At 40.1% G+C, this 22,232-nt stretch overlaps 1 protein-coding gene across 4 annotated transcripts in view; it reads left to right on the forward strand.

Moving 5' to 3' along the window:
• The first annotated feature begins 194 nt into the window (after window positions 1–194).
• Window positions 195–22,232, forward strand: part of ZC3H12B (zinc finger CCCH-type containing 12B) — a 31,184-nt gene continuing 9,146 nt past the window's right edge. Inside the window, exons 1-3 of one of the 4 annotated variants that reach the window (XM_080989784.1) lie at window positions 195–483; window positions 2,862–2,933; window positions 7,087–7,176. The gene's annotated coding sequence lies outside the window, so the exon portion shown is untranslated. Of the gene's footprint in view, window positions 484–2,861; window positions 2,934–7,086; window positions 7,177–15,868; window positions 15,888–20,782; window positions 20,897–22,232 lie in introns of those variants that run through there. The other 3 variants (XM_080989783.1, XM_080989786.1, XM_080989785.1) reach the window with 3 other exon arrangements.

The following is a 22,232-nucleotide window of genomic DNA, read 5'->3' on the forward strand; positions in this document are numbered from 1 at the left end:
CAGTCCTGAAGCAAGCAGCCCCCTTGCTAACCTCCTAGGCAGCGCACGCGGGAATCGCTCACGGGCCAGCGGCAGCTTAGCGGATGCCCGCGCCTGCGCAGACGGCGCGATAGCATCTTCTCGGCCAAGCCGAATCCGCCGCCGCCTCTTTCTCAGGAGCGGGAGGGGCCCGGGCGCGGTTGCTAAGAGACGGCGCCCGAGCGGCCTTTCTGAGGAGCAGCCTCAGCAGTAGCCGCGAAGAAGCGGCGGCGGCGGAGGCCAGGCCAGGCTGGGCCGGCTCCTCCACCTCCTGCTCCGTCCGGGGGCCGCTTCCCCGCCTCCTCGTCCGGGAAGGACGCCCCCGCCCCATCCCTCATGCTGTGGGCGCCGCGGGGCGGGAGCGGCCGCGGCGGGGCCCCCCAAGCAGAGACGCCGCCGCTGCGCCCAGGAAGAGACCGGTGAGGAGGGCGGAGGCTCTGTGCGGCAAAGCGGCCTCCGGGACAGGTGGGTACCCGGCGCCTGCCAGCCTCACCTTCGGGAGGAGTGGGGTGGGGAAAGGACGTCGCCTCCCCTCCTCTCTGTCGCCCGCGGTAGACCCGGGAGGGGGGCGTCGAGGCTTCCTCGTGGCTTGGGAGAGCTTCTCGTTGCAGGGGCAGTGTACCTGCCTGCCTGCCCACATGCAGCACTTGGGGTTTCAAAAGAGCATTTCCCTTTTGAGGGGCTAGGGAGCTTGTCCGCGCTTATTTAGGGTTTTGTGTGCTTGTGCGTGTTAAGATATCGTAATCGTTGCTCATTTATTTCTGTTCTGTTAGCCTGCAACTTGGCAAAAAAAGCACACCAAACCAAGCAAACCCCAAAAAGGAAGAAACAGAAGGGTAGGCGCCTGGGGGGGAAAACTTTGGTAAGCCCCCACCATTGAATCCAATGTGTTTTGACTATACAGTACATGATTTTAGCGTTAAGCTCCCTGGAATTTAAACCGCCCCCCCCCTCAAGTTGCAGGCTTACTATTTTTTTAAAATATATTTATGATGGTAAGGTCTCTTACCTTCTGCCATACACCCCCAACGCTCTTTAAATTTTGTTGTTCAGTATTTATTTATTTTAAAAAATTGTGCACCACTCGATTTTTTTAAACCCCCCCTCAAAGTGGTTTACAAAAACATGAAATTGTAAAATCAAGAAAGATTCAGAACCCCACTTTAAAATATGCAAACGTTAAAATACCAAATTACCTCAACTTTCTAAGCATCTGGGTAGGCTTGTCTAAACAAGAATATTTTTAACAGGCGCCGAAAATAGTACAGTGAAGGCGGCTGCTTGATTTCAACAGGCAGGGAGTTCCAAAGTGTAGGTGCCACCACACTAAACAATCAAGTTCTTATAAATGCAGAGTAGGTATTATGTGGCATCTGTAATAGTGCCAATTTTATATATATTGATTTTATTTAATTAGCATATATTTTATTGCTAACCACCCTGTGAATTTTTACATGGAAATGTTGGGTTATATGTTTAAGTAAATTCTTAGGTGCAGAATAGAGGTCTGTCCTCAGCTTGCAAGCTGGAAATATGTATAGAAAGCTGGTTAGGGCGTAAAAGATTAAAGCAAATAACTCAGCAGGACCCTCTAGGGTTAGATATAGTATACTGCTGGGTGCTGCTGGGAATTTGAAATAACTTAAAAACAATAATTAGCAATTGTAAGGTATTATTTGTTGTATTTTATTTAAGGTGCTTTCACACCATTCTTCAGCTATAACCCCTGCTGCCATTTCTGCTTCCAAATGTCAGTCATAACAGTTCATGCTTTCATTCTGAACAGACACAGCACAAAAGGAAGCAGGATTGGGAGGGAAGAGGAAAAGGAAAAATCAGGCGCTGTTTCTTGTTTACAGAGTTATTGACATGACTAACTGGCATGGGGAGATTTTAGGGAGGTGGGTGAATGCCATGTGTTTCTGGGACAGATTACTGGGTGGAAATTTCAGGGAAGCATATTTTTGCAGAACATTAGGAGAAACAAACTATGGTAAGAGTTGTTCAGCAGTGGAATATATTATCTCTGGACTCTTTTTTGCTGAAGCGAGATGCCAATCTATCAGGGATGCTGTGGTTGCATTCTGCATTGAGTAGAAGGTTGAACTACATCCGTATTCTTGAACCTTGGGTCTCCAGTTGTTGCTGCTCTACATCATTCCTATCCATTTTTTGTGAGTGTTCAGGAATGATGGAAGGTGTAGTTCAACAACCTCTGGGGATCCAAGGCTGAAGAACATTGGATTAGGTTACTTTAGAGGGTGCTGGTCATGGACTATAACAATAAAGATTGGATTTGATTACTTCCAATGTTCCTTCCAACTATGATAATTATGTGGGGATAAGTCTAAGTTCAGCTATTAGCTTTTGTAGCTATTTGGAATCTAGGTTCATAGGTAATATTTTTCCAAACACTGGAGCAGTGGACTGATCTAATCATGCCTTCAGTAGTCCCAAAAGCATCTGTCTAGCCTCTGGAAAATGGGGTGTGGTTTAGATGGGCTTTTGGCTTGATCCTTCAGCTGATGCAATGGTGAAAATGAATGATATCCACTTATTGCTGCATGCAAAATCTATAGAAAGAACAAGGAAGGTTATTTTATAGGAGTTGTTTCTCTGCATGCTACAGAACATAGAATCATTAGAAATCTTAAAGGGGTACCAAATTATTCAAGAAGCTCAAAGTAGACCATGAAGAATTCCAAAAGGATTATCTCAAGAACGGATGAATGGGCATCAAAATGGCATATAAGATACAACATAAGATTGTGCAAAGTGATTGACCTTGGGACACAACCCCCTGTCCTGAAATGTGTCCTTTCATTTATTCACTCTATCCCTAGAGAAGAGATCTTTGAGCTGTGGTTGGGCACTTACTGTAAACAACAAATCTGTGTGGTCTGTTACTGAAAAAGGTGAGTTCTTTATTAGGAATTGTTAGGGAAGAAACTGAAAACAAAATGGATAGTATCACAATGCCTTTATAAAACTTACATTTAAAATACTTTGTACAGGTCAATCTCAAAGTGGACAGCAAAGAACTGAAATTATCAAATGATTCAGGTTTGAACAGGTTCATCAAAAAGAAAGACAAGCATTTGGAACTTAGTTTAGAAAGGAGACCAACATGGAGGTTTATAAAAAAATTATCACTCTCCCATAATACTAAATCCCACCAGGGGAGGGTTATGGCCTTTATTCCTTGCTTGTGTGCTTCCTAGAAGCACTTGCCTGGCCACTGTAGAAAATGGGCTGTTGGATTTGATGCATCTTTAGTGTCAACTAACAGGACTCTTCTGGGGGAATATAAACACTGCTGTGTGCAGTTACTCAAAAATTTTGCAGAACAATATTTTTATAGGTTTCAGAACATGAGATACAACATTTAAAAAGAACCACAGTGTTAATACTTTGTATTGTTCAAAGCTTTAACCTGATTACTTACTTCAATCACATTTTAAAATATGCTATTTTTTTTTACTCTTTAGCAAGCTCATTAGAGTGCATTTGTGTGTGGAGTGAAGTAGTTTTGTAGACTGTTTATTATAAGCATGAATTATATTTTTTCACATATCTACTTAGCCCACATTGACATCCAAATGACAATTTGTGGTCAATATGAACAATTCAGAGAACTAGTACTCAGTATAAACAGCACATGTTTTGTTTCTTTCCACTTTGCCTTTCTTCCCACAAGCCTTTGTTTACCTTTGTTGTTCTGTACCTTCTTAATCCCTTCTTGTGGCACACTGTTAGCTGGAAGAATCAGCTTTGGAGTCTGTTGCCATTAGTTAGGTCAAATATAACCTGGTGATTTGGTAAATGAATTTTATCCATGTGCTTTTGCTGTATTTTTCGCAGTAACTTTCTGCAAAAGTTCTGAAATTGCAGAACTTGAACTGAAATTATTTCTAGAACTTTATCCAGAGAGCTATTAACTTAGTCAGAATTGTTGTTTGGTTTGTAGTTGAATGGTACCTACAAAACTAGATCCAGTGTAGCAGTACAATCTTGGCATCCCACCTCTACATCATTCTACCCAGAACTTTAAAGAAATTTTGACAAGCACAGAACTGGCAGTGATGGCACAATGCTAAGTGCCTTAATATAGGAATGCAGAATTTGTGCCCGCCAAATGTTATTGGTTTCCAACTTCCATTGGCTTGCATGTTTACCTTGAACTAAATTCTGCTAAATTCAGTTAGACTTACTTCCAAATAAGTGTGCATAGGATTGCAGTTTTAGAAGAGGAAGGCTCAAAAGGATGCAATCCATATCTTTGCCTTCAGACAGAATCTTGCACATGTTAGACCACATGTTAATCCCTGACGGATATATTACCTTTTCCAGCAATTGTGGTGTGCCAGAAGAAGGGAAACAGGAAAACAATTGTGCTGTTTCACTTCTTCTTTTTAATAATGCCAGCACAATTTAGTTGAACAATCCATATAGTGAACCAAACCTCCAGTGTAGGGAAATCCAAGACTACATTATGAATTTTCTTCTTTGGCCTTTTAATGAGGAGGCTTATTTTATTCCAAATGCTCTGAATCTGCAGTTGAAGCTACAGGCAGCCAATTTGAAAAGGTGTCGCACTGTAACTTGAGCAAAATTGAATGTTCCACTTAGCACTTCCAACACAAAGACTGTGTGTTTTGGCTGCCTTCTGTTGCCTGACTTTTGCCATGCCTCTCCCTGTCTCTTTTAAAGGTTTATCTTTTTCTTATTAAAAAAAAATTACGGACCCCTTTGATGTCTTCTAAGCAACCTGCTTCCTTTTCTGCTAGTAATGAAATTGTGCCTAGTACCTAAATGACATGTAGATAATATGCCTGACAATTCTGTAGGGCAATTGTATATTATTCTGTTCAGCTGTGTGTTTTATAGCAATATTATTGTGATCTTTGCACCCCTAGTACTTCTGACTTGAAACATTGGCCTGTTATGGCTAATAGCCCTGAATGGGGATGGGCATCCAGTCAGACCTAGTGATGTAGATCTCCATCCTTGCATATGCTCATCTCACCTATGTGTGTGGAAGGCTGGTTCCATGTGGAGGTCTACCTTAGTAGGTTTGGAAAACTGAATTTTTCAAAATAAATAATAATAATATTTTAGTATTTATACCCTGCTCATCTAGGTAGGTTGCACCAGCCACTCTGGGTGGCTTCCAACACATATAAAAGCATGATAAACATGGTGTGAATTTGCTAGTCACATTATGTTTTTAGGCTACCGAAGCAATTGACTTAGTGGTGCTCTGGCATCAAAGGAATATATTTTACCAGCAAGTGATGGCGTGACAGCTTTTTCTAAATGCATCTGTGTGGGAGACTGCTCACATGGCAAGCCATTTTTGTGAAATGGCTTTCAGTAATTCTGATAACCTCAGCTATGTACTACGACCCTTATTTATTTGTATTGCGGTGGAATCGCACAATGAGTTATTTCACAGAATCTTTCCATGTGGAACTGCCTCCATACAGTTGCATCCTCCTGAATGGCAGCCCTGCCGGTATTTGGATATTATGGAGCATTTTCTGTAACTCCGTTAACAGCAACTGACTCATTGTCATTCTTGCTGTAGTTCTATCAAGGTAGTGCTAAGGCACATATTTTTATTGTTCTACTGTGGAGGTGGCTGTGGGAGAATAAGAATCAGTAGCTGTTGTGAAAACTCATCCAAAGCCAAATGTACTTTAACAAACTACTTTAATCTGAGAGTCCTGCAGAAGAAGACGTGCCACTTAGACAAACTGAATGCCAGTTGCTAAGAGCAGGCATAACCTGAGGTGCTTTCTTCTTTATTACAATTTGTATAGTTTCCTGTTGGGTGGAGGTGGTTGTCCATAAATGTTTTTCCTGCTTAACCTAAAAACTCTTAAGCAGTTTATAAGAGCACACAGTCTTCTACACCACAAAGTAAAACATGGAATTGAAACATTCTATGATACCTGTTTTGTTTGAATAGCTTGTGGTTGAGAAAAGAAAATCTACCCCTGCCTCAAAAAAAAGTCTGTGCAGAAATATCCATGAAATGCCCTTGGGCGTGTTGAGAGTAGCTATGGTTGATTCAGATTAAATCTTATCAAAAGCAGTAAAGTTTTCAAAATGTGTCATAATATCTACATAATTACAAAAGCAAATAATAAATAGGATGCTTTCTAACAAAAGATTGTCACCACATCCTCTGGATAGAATAAAAGAGATGATGCATTGACCTCAGGGTCATACATTTGAAGTGATAGAATTTTTATTTTTTTGAGCAAACTCAAAATGTTTCACCTTTCTCCTCATCTTAGGGGTGAAAATTTGCGGTAGCATTTTAAAAGATCAGTTTCTTTTTGGAAGAGAAGCAACTCAAGACTTATTGTGCCTTTGTAATACTTTGTATACAAATGCAAAAGATGAACAGATATTTTGTGAGGAATAGGATAAGCAGAAGCAAGTATTCTGCTTTGATTTGGATTCATATAATTCCAAAATTCAAAATCCAAACTTAACTCCCGGGCAAGAAGATTAAAACAAGCGCCACTTTTCAGCTCTCCCAGTTTGTAGTTCCTCATGACAAAACTAGCTCCCACCATGGCAAAAGTCTGTGGCATATGGTCCAGATATTTGTGGATTTAGAGGTCTGCATTTCCACTTACTATGGCAGGTGTTTTATCACCCTCTGGCAAGAGTGACAATTTGGGGTAGTTCCTAGCCTCACACTCTAGTTTCAAGTTGAAAGCCAGCAAGGATCATCTCCACAGTTGTGCTTATTTTCGAGAGCAAAATATAAAGGCAGTGTCCACCTCAAACTCAGACCTGGAAATGAAAACTTGGCTTGCTGTTTGGCACTGGCTGGCTGATAGAATATACTATTGATATAGTATATTACAATATTCTAGTTAAAGGTTTCTCCCCTTGTGTCTATGTAACATTTAGTGAGAGATGAAGTGGTTCAAAATACCATCTTCGACAAATATTTGAAAGCAAATCTAAATATGTGCTATTACTAATATCTGCTGTTTGGTTTAGTTAGGTCTGTGTTTTTTAAACTTCTTTTCCTTTTTTTAAAATTAGGAATGTTTGTAGCCGCCATGTAAGCCTGAAGTATAGAGACCCAAGATATGATTCTGGCACTTTAAGAAATATAAGAGACCAGCTTTAACTGTAAGTTAAATTATTTTGTTTGAAAATGTACAATGTCTTAACGTTACTTGATTCTTAACTACAAGTCTGATGAAAACAAACTTTTTATCTGTTAGTGAACACTCCAGCTGTCATGTTTACTTGAAACTTAAGTTTATAGCTATGCAGACACAATCCTTGCTGCTTGAAATGGTGAGCTGGCTCACCTAGTGTGAAGTAAATTTGCTCATGGCAAGCTTGATGGCTCCAGTGCATCTCATGATATCTGTCTAGCAATCATGACAGGATGTACTGTACTGGGAAAGTATTCTCTCTTTAATAAGGTACTAATGACTATCTTGGGACAATCTCAACTATAGAGCCACAAGTAGGAATGCCGCTTGGGGCAAGGTATTGACTGTACCATCTGTTCCTAGCATGTATGAACACTTTAATTGATATATTAAGAAATTCAACTTTTAAATTGATCTTCCTTCTTGTCCCTCTCCAGTGGTCTAGATACTGAAGTTGTCCTCCCTTCTTTCCACTAGGAGGCAGGTTCTGCTTAAATTCCGCTCTCAGTACAGGCCTAGATTTCATTGTGAGGGCTCCAAGGGCAGAGTGTTTTGTTTCTTTTCTTTTCTTTTCTTTTCTTTTCTTTTCTTTTCTTTTCTTTTCTTTTCTTCTCTTTTCTTCTCTTCTCTTCTCTTCTTTTCTTTTCTTTTCTTTTCTTTTCTTCTCTTGGGAAACCATTGTACCCACCCTGGGCAAATGTAGTATTTTCTTAGCGATTCCACTTCTTGAAGAAAGCATGTTTTTATCTCTTTCTTCTCTATTAGCTTCCCTTAAATATACCCTGATCATAAATTATTTTTCCATTGATATATAATTTTATGGTATTACTCCAAAAAAAATTGGTGTTATGAGCCATCAAACCTCGGAAATACGCTTTCTCTGGAAGGTTTCCACAATTTTGGCTACTAGTGTATAGTTCAGATAATTGTTTATTGAGTGGTGGTGGTCCTGAGGAGTATTCAATCATATGAGCCCCTGCAGCTGGAGCCAGAAGTGTTGCAGTACAGATATAAGCTTACTGCTTTATCTGAGGTTTATGAGAAGTAGGTTTTAGTTTGTTGTCCTTTCCCAGGCAACCAAGGGGACAGCTTGATGTAGAATAGTGACGTTAAGATGGGGGATTCAATCACATAATTAAAACCTCTTTGAATGCAGTGTAGGACTGCAGCCTTTGTAGTCTGTCAGTGTTCTTGTATCCTTTAAATACATTTTTTCCCTGATGGGCAAAAATGAATTAAGAGAATACATATGTTACCACCTGTCTGTGCTTAAGGAACAAAAGATTTGGATAGAGGGATTATGCTATTTGCATTATTAACGCTAGACAATTTAACAAATCAAACAAAACTGTGTATCTTTTTTTTAAAAAATTGTTGTTTCGTGTCCATTGAAGTTGGTATGCAAATATTAGGAATGTCTCTCAGGTTTTGTTTTTTTTTTAATTTAGAATTCCCATTGAGACATGAACCATGGAATGTGTAGCAGCTGTTTGTTTAGTGCTAGCAGTTTCAAGCATGCAAATAAGTGTTAGGTAAAAATTTTGTGTGATGCCATCTTCAGTAGGAAATTATCAACTGCAAACTTGTGTGGTAGAGGTAATATTTTAGAGCTAGGAGAGTAAATTAAACAAGGAGGGGGAGAACCATGTACATCACATTGAACTCATTGGAGGAAAAGGTGGGATATAAATACAATAAATAAATACTTGCTTCTGGCTAGCCTCCTTCTGTACGCAATATGAGTCATGAATCGCCCCTTTTCTCAAGCCATTGCCTCATCTTTTAGACATGCACCGTTTTCAGTTCTCTTGGAATCATGTTTCTCCCTGATGCAAAAATTGGAGATAGGTGTGTAAGATAATTAGATTGAAGAAATAGATCCCTCCCTTATTTTAAGAAGTGCATATTTTATTTTTTTGCAAAATTCTTGAGGGTTATGGGGGTGGGAATAGGCATTTTGTGGCTCTAAATACAGTGGTACCTCAGGTTACATACGCTTCAGGTTACAGAGTTCACTAACCCAGAAATAGTACCTCAGGTTAAGAACTTTGCTTCAGGATGAGAACAGAAATCACGCAGCAGCGGCGTGGCGGCAGCAGGAGGCCCCTGAAGTGGTGCTTCAGGTTAAGAACAGTTTCAGGTTAAGAACAGACCTGTGGAACGAATTAAATTCTTAACCCTAGGTACCACTGTACTAGTTAATGAGTACAAAACAAGCAAAACACACACACACACACACACACACACACACACACACAAAATTCCAACCCCATAGGAATTCCTTTTCTATAGATTCCCTTGATGAACGCTGTCAATTTTTCCTGGGGTTAGTGATCTTTCTCCTAATAATATGATGATATGAGTAATTTAGGCCAAATTCTGTAGTAGCAAAAGCCTAGATTTTTTTTTAATGAAGGAATAAGAATTATCTGGAATGAAATGTTTTTGAAGTTTGTGGTGCAGATAATTGTTTAACGTTCTGATCAACTTTATACTCTTTCTGTCTCAATGAGATTGCCATTTCTCTGGCAGAATCCCACATCACTCCAATAGCATTTGAGCGATGGAGTCCTGTGGGGCAGGCTGTTGCATAAGAGGTACCCATGTTCCATGTCTATAACCATTGCTGTCCCAGTATGGGATGCTGGCACTACTTTTGGCAGTGCCTGACCATTCTCTTACAGCAGAGGTGGCAAACCTTTGATTCTTCATATGTTGTTAGACACCAACTCCCCTCAGTCCAGCCAGTATGGTCAATAGTTAGGGATGATGGGAGTTGTCATCCTGCAATATGTGGTTCCCCATCCATTTTTTGCATGATTCTGTCCTTCACACATTACTTCGGCAAGGTGGGATCCAAATATTGCTACTCAAGTAACATATGACTCTGGTAATAGTCTTCTGTTGTTGAATGAAATTCCAAACCTATAATTTAATGCATAGTTTTGGCCTGCGAAGAACTTATATTCACATTACAGTATTTCTTTTTCTTTGTGATTGGTTGCTTTTGAAACAGAAACTGGGTTTCTCATAATTTGTGACTGAAAAATTCCTACTGATTTCAGTGGACTCTGAGTGATTATGGGCTGCTTGAAAAAGTTTAAATCATCAGCATGTAAATCAAATGCCTTCTTCATAAAATAGTTTTTTAAATGTACTTTGTATCAGGATAAAATAGTGTTGTGAACAATGATTATCTGCCTTTATGCCTTAATTCTTCTAAGAACTGGAGCTCAAATTGTGCAATTGAAAAATTATTATTTTTCATCCTGTTAAAATCCTGTTGTGGTATATAATTACTGGGAAAGCATTTTTATTTTATTACACAGAAAGGTGTATTGATACTTGAGGTACAGTACTATGTGAACAGAATTCAAGTGCTTTGGGAACACTTGTTCTTTTTGAATTGCATTATCAGCCCCACCAGTCAGTCGTGACTCTGCTGAAAAACGGTGTTTAGGTAAGGATGCCCGGTTGCTAAGCAATGGACATTAGAGGCTTAAACGTTTAAAGCTGTAGTGCAAAGTTTCCCTCTTTGAGTGAGATATTTTCACGTTACAAATTGGAAGGGTTTTTTCTTCCTTAAACTGCTATTTAAATATGTATTTTATATAAGGAAGACTATAATAGCTCTAAAGTTATGAAATTTTGCATAATTGGAGATGATTTTATTTTTATTACTGTCTCTTACCATCTTTTAGTCTGTTACTTACAGATGGGGAAAAATTTACCCATTTCCAAGTAATAGTTTTGGTGGTATTTAAAGGCATTTAAAAAATTCTGCTTACTTCAGTATTAGCAAGCAATATATAGCAGCAACAATTAAATATGGAGGGTAAACTAAAGGATTGCTTGGTAGCTCATGAAAGACATATGCTACAGATAATACAAAAGTTGATCACATTTATTTCACTTCACATTTTCAGTTGCAGAAGGTGATAATTCGATGGGTCAGCAAGAGGGAGCAGAGAATCTCTACTTGTCTTGGTCAAAAGATAAAATAAAAATAGCAGGGGATTGTTTTGTGCCTTGACAGGACACGTGTTCCTGACCTCTTTCTCAGGACCTGGATAATGTGGTATGGTGAGCAAGGCCAGGTTTGCAAAAGAAAAGTAGACTTGGCTTGCCTGTGGCAGGGACTTCAGAGATGAATGAGAAATTGGGAAGTAGGGTTAGGGAAATAACTGGAAATCTCTATCCTTCCCCGGACCTGTCATTCAAAGATGTTGATCCCTTAGCTAGCAACTAAATTTTGTGTCAAGAAAACACATTGCAAAAAAACCTCAAAGCCCCAGGTCAGAATGGACTCCTGCTGAAAGAATATGCGGCTAGGAATATTCTCCATTGTTCAGTGAGGCCCAACTGGACCTACCTACAGTGTTCAAGACTTGTTCAGCCACAGGACTTCCTATTGGGTGCCCTGTTGGTCTCTCAAGCTCTAGCCTTTCCCTCCTTTGGCCAGAATGATGTCATGCAGTTGAACACTTGTCTGATAGCACTGTTGTTTGTTTGTTTTTAAACCAAACTCAAATACTATGTAAAAAATCATGATGTGGGGAAAACCTTGAAGCTAGTCATCACTTCTCATGATTCTTGTCACCCCATTGCTGTACTGCCTCAGCTCTTCCTTGCCTCCTGGAGGGGGCAGCAAACCACAAGAGCAGGCGCTGAAGAAAGCAGCCCACCCAGAAACTTAGCAATATAGATGTCACAAGCATCTTTTTTTAAGCACAGGAGGAGATGCCGGTCCAAGCTGGCTCTGGGCTTCTTTCTGGGAGCCCCCTTTCCCCTTCTTTTCTCCTTTTGAACTCTCTTTGCCAGCAGGACCTGCCTAAGGGCGTCTCCTGATAAGCTCTTCTGGGGTCTTTGAAAAGCAGGAAGGTCTTTCTGCTTCACCTCCCCAAAGCCTGCCCCCCATGTTTCTGCCCAACCCTGCCTTTTGAATAGCTGCTGCCCTCAGCCAGGGTGCACTTGGAAACCACTGCTTGTCCTGTGGAAAAATACATTGGGGTTATTTACCTCTGAGTTTAAAAAAACAAAAATATACCTTGCCCTGTTGTTTAAGCCCCTTTCCTCCCTTCTTGCCTTCTGTGTCAGTGTGGGTGTTTATGTCTCACCCCCTCGTAATGTTCCCTATTTTCTCCTCCCTATCCTCGAACTCTCCCCAATTCTCCCCTGGCCCCTTTGCTTTCTCACACATTTGTTCCCCCAACCCTATACTTCCTTATGTGCTCCTTCCTTTTTCTTCCCTCCCACCCCCACTGGCAAAAAAGGAGGGAGAAATGTTTTTGTTTTTATTTTCTGGTGTTTACATAGTTCCGGCCTTATTTCAGACATTGTGATATCATGATGTTTAGCTTTTGATACGTCACCATCTTGAATACCAGACATCACACAGCCCTACCATGAACTTCGCATCTCAACATCTGGGCAGGTCTGTTTGGGAATGGAAAGTTCTTCAGATTGTTCTGGCCAGAAATATCAACTGACCACTTACATGGGGCTTCTTCCCTGTTCACTTTCCATCACCATCTGTTTTGGTTTTATTTCTTCACCCTTCTTTTCATTTGGGCTCCCCCCGCAGACATGAAATTAGTTTGAAGACCACAGGTTCCCTACCTCGATGAAAAGGGAAGGGAGAAAGAAGCTTGCTGAGCATTAGGTATGCCATATAGATAAAAACAGTATGGGAAGAAGGAGCAAGCAAGAGGTAAACATAGCAATTACTGTACTTTTCTGTGTATAAGACTATGTTTTTTTACTCTAAAATAATGTTCAGAATCTGGGCTCGTCCTATACACTGATAGTATCTTCCCCCATTTTCTTAAATCAGAGCCCCCCAAAATAGGGGGTGTCTTGTACATGGGGGCGTCTTATAGATGGAAAAATATGGTACCGTATTTTTTGCTCTATAAGACGCACCAGACCACAAGACGCACCTAGTTTTTGGAGGAGGAAAATATGAAAGAAAATATTCTGAATCTCAGAAGCCAGAACAGCAAGAGGGATCGCTGTGCAGTGAAAGCAGTAATCCCTCTTGCTGTTCTGGCTTCTGGGATAGCTGCACAGCCTGTATTCGCTCCATAAGACGCACAGACATTTCCCCTTACTTTTTAGGAGGGAAAAAATGAGTCTTTTAGAGAAAAAATACGGTACTTTATCTGTTCTATTCTGTAAGCAGATGTAGTACATTTGTAGCCTGCCATATAATGCTGCATTTCCAAAGCGAAAGGCGCCATGTTCATGCTGACTTGCCTATCAAACGATTCATTATAGCAAGCTCTAACTCTTAACACCTGCCAAAATGTCTTCGGCTTCCTTAACCAACTTTGCCCATCCTGTTTGATAATCTAATTGCCCCCTGCTCTTCAGCCCACCTTTCTCTGTAAATCCTTTGACTAGGAAGTCTCATCTGCAGCAGAAACACATGTAGGGTGCATTTGCTCACACTTCATTTCTCTGTCTTTTCCCCATTTGAAATTTAGGCAGTAGATTCACTGGGGAAGAGCCCCCCCCCCTTGGGAGCTTATATTGTTCTGTAACATGTCATGTGCATTAGAATTACAGTATAGTTGAGTAGCATGGCTTGGAGAGCAAGGCTTCTAATATTTCAGGAACAATTGAGTCAAGCATGCAGCATGGATGCTACTAGCCATGATAGCAGTGCTGTGCCATTGCAGTTGAAGTCTTCAATGCTTCTGAATACCAGTTGCTGGAAACTACAGGAGGGGAGAAGGTTATTGTGCTTGAATCCAGCTTGCAGGATTCCCACAAGCATCTGGATGGCCACTGTGAGAACAGGATGCTGGACTGGATGGGCAACTGGCTCTGGCCTGATGCAGCAGGCTCTTCTTATGTTCTTACACTTGTCTGTTAGTGCTTGGGGATATCATTATGCAAATAAGTATTAGGTAGGAATTTAGTGTGATGACAACCGTTCATGAAAGTAGTAGGAAATCAGCACAGGCAAACTTACTAGCCGCTCTGAGCCTGGCCTTGGCTGGGGAGGGCGGGGTATAAATAATAATAATAATTATTATTATTAGTCAGAAATGTATTTTAAAGCTAGAATGATACACTCTTGGTTAGATCCTTCCTGCCCTCTCTCCACTGTCCCACACCAGCTACAGAATGCTCATTTTCTCACAACATTGAGACACATATTGCCTTTTAGTTTAGACAAACTCTTTCTGTTCTCTTGGAGAAATTGTGCGTTTTTTCCTGATGGCAGAGGAGAGCCATGGAAAAATTGGACAGAAGCAGGTGCTTGCGACTTGGAGAAAGAGAATCTCTTCCTTCCACCATTCTCTTTCAGGAAGTTCAAAAAAGTTTCAGGGAGTTCAAAAAAGTTCTTGCAAAGCTCTTGAGGACTACTTAAAAACAAATAGTAATGGTAGGGGTAACCAACCTGATGCCCTCTAGATGTTTTAGACTCCAATTCCCATCACCTCCAGTCAGAGTCGGTAATAAAGGAGTTGTAGTTCACAACCTCTGAAGAGCATTGTGTTATCCCAGGCTTTTTAGTGGCCCTGAAGAATGTAGTAGTAATAGTAGTGGTAATAATAATAATAATAATAATAATAATAATAATAATAATAATAGATTTTAAAATCCCATAGGAATCCCCTTTGGTATATGTTCCCTTGATGGTGTCAATTTTACCTGAGGTTTGAGGGATTCCCTACCACCACCAAATAATAGTATGATTATGATAGCTAATAATAATTTTGATGAAATTTTGTAAAGGCTGAAGCTTAGATGTGACAGAGACTTAACTGTCATCTGAAGTGGAATGTTTTTTTGAAGTTTGTGGTGCAAATAGTTAACTAAAGTTCCCATATATTTTTTCAACTCTTGCATTTTAGAGAAAAACACATTTCTGTTCCATGTGGGACAAGCTGGTCACATGAATGATACCCATGCCGCATCCTTACACCCACTGTGCTAATACAGGTTGCTGACTGATGTGGATGATTTCCATGTGATTCCATCCTTTACATGATATTTGGAACCATGTGGGATCCAGGCATAGGGATCTGCCATGCCAGATACTATTGAATCTGGTGATGGGCTTCTCTTGTTGTAGACGGTTGAGTAAAAATTCTAACTCTTTGATTTAATAAAAAAAAATGCCCCCAGAAGAACATTTGGGAGCAACAAATTGCATCTCAGAACTTATCATTAGAAAATTCCTATTGATTTTGTTATACAGTCAATATGTTAAATCAGGCTGATAAAGCTGTCTTTTCTGTGCGGATCTAACTTCCCCCTATTTATTAAGATGTCGTAGCACTATAGCAACATTTTAAAAAAAACAATTTAAATAATTACTCCCTCATAATCACTGATTTAGAGGCAGTTGTGATTCTCACATCAAAGTGCTCCCCCCACCTGTCGCCTTTTAATGAAAAAATGACACAGCTGAATTTTCTTGTTAATAGTCTTTCAACCACAGTTGACAATCACTTAAAAAAAGAAGAAGCAATATACTCCTGTGAGTCATGGAAGTGGGTGTGTTTCTGCAGAGAGCAGCTTTCGTAACACCAATCCACCAATCTGTCACCAGAGTCGGAAGAATAGAACACCCCTGCACACAGGCTCTGCTTTGGCAAAGAGCTATCTTCTTTACTACCAATGTGAGTTACAGCTAAGCTGCTGCTTTCTTAGAGGCAAGTGAAAGTGAGTATGCTAGCAGTAACGGTAACATGCGCTTGGAGATGAATTCCCCCCTGTAGTTTGCTTTTCAAATCTTGTTTTTGATGTGTGACAAATCTTAAGTGCCTGTTATTCATAATATTGTGGTTCAAAGGAGGCAGACTTCAGTAAGTAGTGTGTGTGTGTGTGTGTGTGTGAGAGAGAGAGAGAGATTTTTCTGAATTGTTGCACCACGCTTGACGTCCTAAAATATGGAAACAAGTTGAAAGTGTGCATGTTTCAAAAATAAAATAAAATGTATGTGTGCATAAGATTAATGCTGGAAAAAGAGTTCTAATATTTTTATTAAGGATTTTCTTGTTTTAATAAAAATATTAGAACTCTTTTTCCAACATTAATCTTATGCACACATACATTTTATTTTATTTTTGAAACATGCACACTTTCAACTTGTTTCCATATTTTAGGACGTCAAGCGTGGTGCAACAATTCAGAAATCTCTCTCTCTCTCTCTCTCTCTCACACACACACACACACACACACACACACACACTACTTACTGAAGTCTGCCTCCTTTGAACCACAATATTATGAATAACAGGTTCAAAGGAGGCAGACTTCAGTAAGTAGTGTGTGTGTGTGTGTGTGTGTGTGTGTGAGAGAGAGAGAGAGAGAGAGAGGGAGGGAGAGAGATTTTTCTGAATTGTTGCACCACGCTTGACATCCTAAAATATGGAAACAAGTTGAAAGTGTGCATGTTTCAAAAATAAAATAAAATGTATGTGTGCATAAGATTAATGCTGGAAAAAGAGGATCTTTTGTTAAATTTTGAGTGTATAGAATCTAATACCCCACTTGGGGGACCGGCAAGTTAACACTTGGCAAGAGCAATTTGCATAAGAGAAAAGACAGGAGGAAAAAGAGTATTTTAACCCTTCCTTGTTAAGTATTTACCCTTATACCCTTTCTCACAATGTTATTAATTGTTTGTATTCTTGTTCATTGTTTACCTCAGAGATTTAATATTCTTTAAGGATAAAAGCTGGTTGGGGAAAGGGTTTGGGGGAGATATGGCTGACAGGGAAACGGATAAGTGCTCCCCTTCTTGAGATTGCTTTGCAACAAGCAGCCTTCAGGCACCTTATACCCCTTATTTTAGATTAGGTCAATCCGCATCCGTATAGCTTATGGTTGTTTGCTGTTTAGTCGTGTCCGACTCTTTGTGACCCCCTGGACCAGAGCACGCCAGGCACTCCTGTCTTCCACTGCCTCCCGCAGTGTAAAGTTCACCAGTAAAGATAAAACATACTATATGATTACTTAACAAGGTATTGGATGGTACATGTTACAGGTGTTCAACAAACTTTCAAACTTTACATCACTGTGATACTTTACTAAAAACTAGAACAGTAAATTAGTGAGCCGGTGAGGTAACAACTTAATCGTTCTTCAAGATTATGTTTGTGCAAGCATCCTTTTTGTTGCTTTTCATTTCATTTCGTTTGTCTCCTTCCACAGCTAAGAATTATGTGTTTAGGTTTTTAAATTATTTTAATAGTATGGGATTTGTTCAGTTATTGCTTTACATCCCTGCAGCACACACAAGTAATTTATTTTAGTCTACAAAACAAAGGTGGAGAAGCCTGATGGTGACTGTAAATATCAGGGGTTGTGTAGGGTCACACATCACCCTCTCCTCTACACCCAGTATAAATTGCAGGGGAAACAGGTCTGTAGTGACTGTAGGACTTGCACAAAATCAGCTTTAAGAAAAGGAATAGGTAATGATCAAGGAGGATAACAACTGGGATGAAGCACATCTTGAGTTGAATGAAGAAACACCAGTAGATACTTGCCCAAATTGTGTGAAAGTTACTCCTCTTTAAGGGATGCTCTGCGTGCTACCAGATCCCTGTAGCAAAATTCCCTTTTGATTTGTGCACGCATGCTTGTTTTATGCTTCCTCTTGAACCATGTGCCCTTATTTCTCTACAAAGATATCTGGCTACACCACATTGCCTATTATAAGTTTGCCCATGTGGGAGAGGAAACGGCAAAGTAAATTTCCAGGGCAGAGAATTTCTGATTCTTAGTAAGTTATATGGTCATATGGGACCCTGATTTCTGCTAGGCTGAGATGGAAGGGACCTTCCATTGCTATTCAAGGGTTTCATGATATACAAAAAAGGTAGTTTGCTTGCTTACACAGAACTCTTCATGCCCGTATGAATATATTTTACTCTAGTCGTACGTCTGCTCATCAGTTACTGATTATCATTAACCAGCATCCCCGCCCTTCTAGGTGGGGAGAAGTGACAATAAAGTCACTTCTCTCAACCAGTTTTTTCTCTATCTCTTCAGGGAGCTTCAGGTACTTCTGACTCAAGGTAAATGAGCCATGAGGATCAATGGTGTAGAGTCCTGTCCTCAGCTTTCTTTTTTCTGTTGTAGTGTCTTCATTGGTCACAAAGCTGTATCTTCTGTTCTGCCTAGAAGTGTGTCCTTGTGTAGCAGGTCTGGGCAATATAAAACGCTAAGTGTCCAGAGGTGGCAGGGGCTTCACATCACTCAGGCTGAGGATATCAGCAGACATCAATACATAAAAACATACATTTGATGGGCACCTTCATGAAGGCTGACCCAGAAGTAAACATCTTCTATGATGCTTTTTAAATACTTCTGAGATTTGTCACAAACTTAAGTAGCGTTCAAAAATTTCATGGTAACTGACAGGATTCAGTTACAGTGAAAATAAACATTTCGTTTTATTTTAGCTGAAACAATCCATTTGGTGAACCTCAGCATTTTAAAATTTATATTTGTAGAAGCATATGCACCCTCATCTTCTGGAAGGCAGCTCAAAGTCATAAAATAAATAAAATATTTACACTTCTATAAGTTACATCAATCTGTCCAGTTTCTTGAGTATGATTTCCAAATGGCCTTGAAGTGAAATGTGAATCACAAATGAGCCCAAGGTACTTAGGTAATACCAAATGCAGAAATCGGGGGGGGGGGAGGGAGTCCAGAAGCCCCACTGAACATCTGGAGGGCCACAAGTTCCACACCGCTGCCTTAGGACATAGGATTTGCAGAATAAATAATTTTACAGCAGAGTTGTCTGTGTCTTCCTTTTTGGAAGGAAACTTTCTGGAACACAGTCATACTTGGAGCAGGGTAGTTGTTGCATATGCTGACGTCTGCTTTCAGTAATGTGAAGGTTACATCCATTCACAGAACGCTGTGCACAGTGACCTTTTCTGCTGCTATTATCACACTTCTCCAATTGCTATTCTAATAGCTAGTACACTTGGGTGCGGGCCTTCGTACAGCCAGAGGTGTGTGGAATACTGCATGATTTGTGTCTAGGAGGTGGAAATGAGAAGAGTCCCATAGTAACTTGACCGCAAGTGGAAGTTTGTTTTGTCAGCTTAGAATCTCCCCTTATTTGCATTGCTAGCCTCAATTGCTAAGGAAGGGATTCACTTATTCAATAATTTAGCATTTCACTTGCTGTTTCAGAAAACAAGGGCACCAGGATACTTTTAAAATTAGAACAAACAGGCTATATTGTAAGGGTGGTGGGCCCATTTTGAAGGCCTGCCTTGGGACCTGATCTTTTCTTGAATGTTCTGCTAGTGGGAAAATGCAGATGATCCTGTCAAAGCTCCTGTCTAGCTATAAGATGGTGAAATGAAATGGGTAGCTGACACAATCACTCCTGAGCCTCCTCTCTGGCTTAGTGGTGCCCATGTGGTTCCTTAGAATTTTGGGCAGCTTTGGGCTATGAAGCAAACTACATGAAGGCTAGAGCTCAAGTGATACAATTCTTTATTGAAAGCTGACTGAACCCTGGCTAGTTTGCATAAACATGCCTACCATGTTCCAGTGTGGGCTACGAGGAAGAAACATTTTGCATTGCATCCTCGAGTGGTCAGCAGACAGTTATTTTGAATGGTCCAGAGGTTATTGACTCCCACTGTAGAGGAGGAATCTGGAGCATTTGAGGACCTGCTGCGACCAACTAGTTATACATGTTGAGGATAAATTGCCTCAAATTCAGAGTGTTGTTGATGCTTATTAAATGTCTATACTGCCCTCCATCTGAGGATCACAGGGTGGCTTGCAATATAATGCATGGAGTACCATTGACTCTGCAGTTCCAGTTCCAGATGAAGGTACCCAATGCCACAGTCAGTGATGTGTTGTGGGATCAGTTTGAACTTATGCAGTCAGCAGATGTGGACAAGGTGCTAGCAGTTGTATGTCTGACCATTTGCTCTCTTGACCTCAGTCCCAGCTGGCTTATTCAACCTATCAGAGTTACTTTGACGAGAGCATGCTGCCTTGAAATAGGTGGTGTGTCCACTTCTAAAGAAACCTACTGTGGATCTCTTGGATTGGAATTGATCCAACTGAACTATTGATCCTCATCTCTGACCTTTACAGGGAAAGGGACAAGGGGAGTGTTACCTTGCTCCTGCCTCTTGATCTCTTTGTGACTTTTGATACCATTGAGCTGTTAGCTCTGCTTAGGACTACATATTCAGAACCATCAGTTTTGATAGGTTTCACAAATAGAGCAGCTGTGATAGATCAAAATGAATGACACTTCCATGCCTGTATCTTTAATGCGGAAGATTCTTGAATCTTTGTACATACTGCTTCTTTAGATAAGGCTGTTGAAAACCTTGGTATTATCAGCAGAGTAGTGGAAAAACAGCAACTATTGTGCCAAAAAAGTTCTGGCAAACCAATGCTGGAAATGTGTCACGGTGCCTTGCATGAGGAACTACTGATAAAGCAGAGTCCCAGTTCCCCTCCCTCCCAGATAGTTTGTGATAGTAACTCTAGATTTTATGCATAAAAGTCCAGCCCCGTGGATCCATTGCTGAAAAAGCTAAAAGGTTCAGTCAGTACTCCGTTTGGGGAGAGAGAGGAGATTGCTTGCTTTCTTCATTCGTCCGTGTTGCCTGCTATCTGCCTGGCTTTGCTTAAGCTACTACGAAGCCTATCCGACTACCCTAAAACTGGTGACTGAAATTTTATTGACTCAATATGCTAAAAAATGCTTCATGGCTGGGTGGGCTACAGTTATGCTATTTACCTTGATTGCTTTGGCAGTTTTGTTAGATATTGGACCTGGAAAGGGGACTAGTTATCTTGTGATTTTATAAGCTATGTGACTTCATTGCTCAGTTCAGTCTTTTTACATTATATTTTAGGTATTGGCACTTTGCTTTTTTTATTGACTATGGCATAGTCATCATTTATTTTAGTTATTGAGAGTGAATTTTCGTTTAATTATTATTTGGTGGTATTTTGAAAGTTAATTTTAGTATGTATTATTATATCCTATATTGATTATTGAATATTCCTTTTTTGATATAAGTTGTTCATTTTAAAGTCAATTTTACATATGACTTAATTGCATTAGATCAGATTATTATGATTGTGATTTTTTGTATATTTTGTATTTGTATAATTTGTTGTTTCTACAGCTTATAAATTGCTGGAAGTAGTCACTAGGCGTATGGGGGCAAGGTGCCATGTACTCTGATTACATTGAATTCAATGGGACTTGCTGCTTTGTAGGGATGTATAGGATTGTGTGTCAGTTATTTTAAGGCATAGCACCTCAGAATGTTCTATCTATCCCTTGAAAACACATAAGTCAATTGTAAGTTCTTTGTGGAGGACACTTAAACACAAAACAGGTGCTTTTTATCTCCTTTGTGTACAGGAGGGAGTAGGGGAGCATATACTAAGGGGGGGAGGAGAGAAGTAGCAGGTATGGTGGCAGCATATTTGGCTACCCCTCAGCAGCTATTTCCCAGGTAGTTCTGTGTTCCCTTAAATAGCTGTTGCAATTATCTTTCTCACTTCTTAGTCTGCTGCTAAAACAGACAAATTGTGGTGCAGGACTAAAAAAACAGTGTCTACCAATACATGTCATGATATAACATTGGCCATTCAAAGCACCTTACCTTTCCCCTTTTATGGTTGTTTTGCCAAATATCTGCTTCCACATATAATGGATGTGAAGTGGCCATTGAAAAGAAGTTTTTCAAAAGATTAATGTCAGTTTTGAAGAGGTTCCACAAGTACAGTTATTTTTCCAGTTATGTTTCTCTGGCAAGGAAAGTGAGGAAAGGTGCCATTATGTTTTGTTTGCCCTTGTACTGATATTCAGTAGTATGTACAGTAAATAATATGCTTTTAATATAGGGAGATACATTTGCATTAGCAGATTTCATTCTTACCACGCTTCCTCTTGACTCCAGTGACTTGCTTTGATTTTGCAGAGTGTGCCTTCTTTTTCTCTATTGGAGGAAGAATGAATAAAGATTTATACTTTGAAATGAAACA

The sequence above is a fragment of the Podarcis pityusensis genome (assembly GCF_964106645.2).
Source record: "Podarcis pityusensis genome assembly, chromosome: Z".
NCBI classification, from domain to species: domain Eukaryota; kingdom Metazoa; phylum Chordata; class Lepidosauria; order Squamata; family Lacertidae; genus Podarcis; species Podarcis pityusensis.